This window comes from Diadema setosum, chromosome 2 (genome assembly GCF_964275005.1).
Source record: "Diadema setosum chromosome 2, eeDiaSeto1, whole genome shotgun sequence".
NCBI lineage: Eukaryota > Metazoa > Echinodermata > Echinoidea > Diadematoida > Diadematidae > Diadema > Diadema setosum.
The window spans coordinates 2352637-2354056 of NC_092686.1; positions in this window are offsets into that span (position 1 = coordinate 2352637).

The window sequence follows — 1420 nt, forward strand, 5'->3', positions numbered from 1 at the left end:
TTGTGAGATCATGCCATCTGCACTCTCATTGTATGATCTCTTTGTAGATCCTGATAAAGGCCATACGTGCTAGTAAGTCAAAAGCTTGATGATTTGAGGGCAACGTCCTTCTCAAACCTAATTTTTTCCACAGATACATATATATATATATATGAAGGGGTCGGTGCAATATAGTGCTAACCCACACTTCTGTCAAAATTGAGTTACATGCATTTTCATAATCCTTATACTTCACTCTAACCTCCATGAAAATATCATATTTGAATTCAACCAATAAGATGGTAAAAAATGCATGCATTCATGTTTTATCAATACACAATCTATGGACTTTCCAACATTCAACAGCGATTATCTCAAAATGAACATTGTGTGGGTTAGCACTATATTGCACCGACCCCTTCATATATATTATATATATACACTTTTGTGCATTTACATATGTAGTATATACACACATACATTTGAACGATATCCAGTGAACTCCCTCCTAATCAAAACTCAGGAAAACTGCACGCTTGTGAGGTTATCAAATGATTCTTTGATGAAAGAGCGGAGCTTTTCAAAAATGGAAACATGACAAATAAATCATACATAATTTACAATATTTTAATAGGCATAATTTGTTCACAGGCTTCACAATATGATGTAAACTCAAACATGACAAAATAGTGTCAATATTTTGTTCACCACTCTTGCTGCTAAACATTAGAAATAAACAATGTGTTCAAATTGTGGGACAATAAAAGCTGAAGTCTTAGAGTAGAAGCTCATTTGTATTGGGAATTCAACTGAAATTGGTGTTTAACTTTTGATCTCACTACAAAATATTTACCTCCAGAATTTTCAGCTGTCAATGCTACAGCCTTCATCAGAAGAATGACCCATCTTTGCCTTGATCATGTGACAGTCAATAAGCGGGTCATAGATTTTTGGAAGTTGAAAATTCCAGAGGTAAATATCGTATATTGAGATCAAAAGTTTAACACCAATTTCAGTTCAAAAGCTGAAGTCATCTATCATGTCCCATTATGCACCACTGAAGAAAAGTGTATCTTCTGTTGTCAGAGCAACAACTGCTTACATAATGTCACTTGGGGGGGGGGGAAGCTCAATGAGATTTAGATACAAAAATGTGGTGGTTCATTCATACTATTTTTCATGATGTAGGTAAAACACGATTTCACTTTCTTCATCATGTCAAGTGTGGTCTATATTTTCACTGCACCTTGCTGAAATTGTAAGATAAACAGCTACTTTGTTTCAATATATTCCAGTACAATCATACCACTAGATGGCAAGCTTGACAGTAAAATATGAAACAGACTGCATTAAGTAGAATGAGCTGCCTCAAACTGTATCAAAACAGTTACAACTTCAATGCTACACCTACTGTGGTCTTCCTGGTAAACCAGCTGCTGTG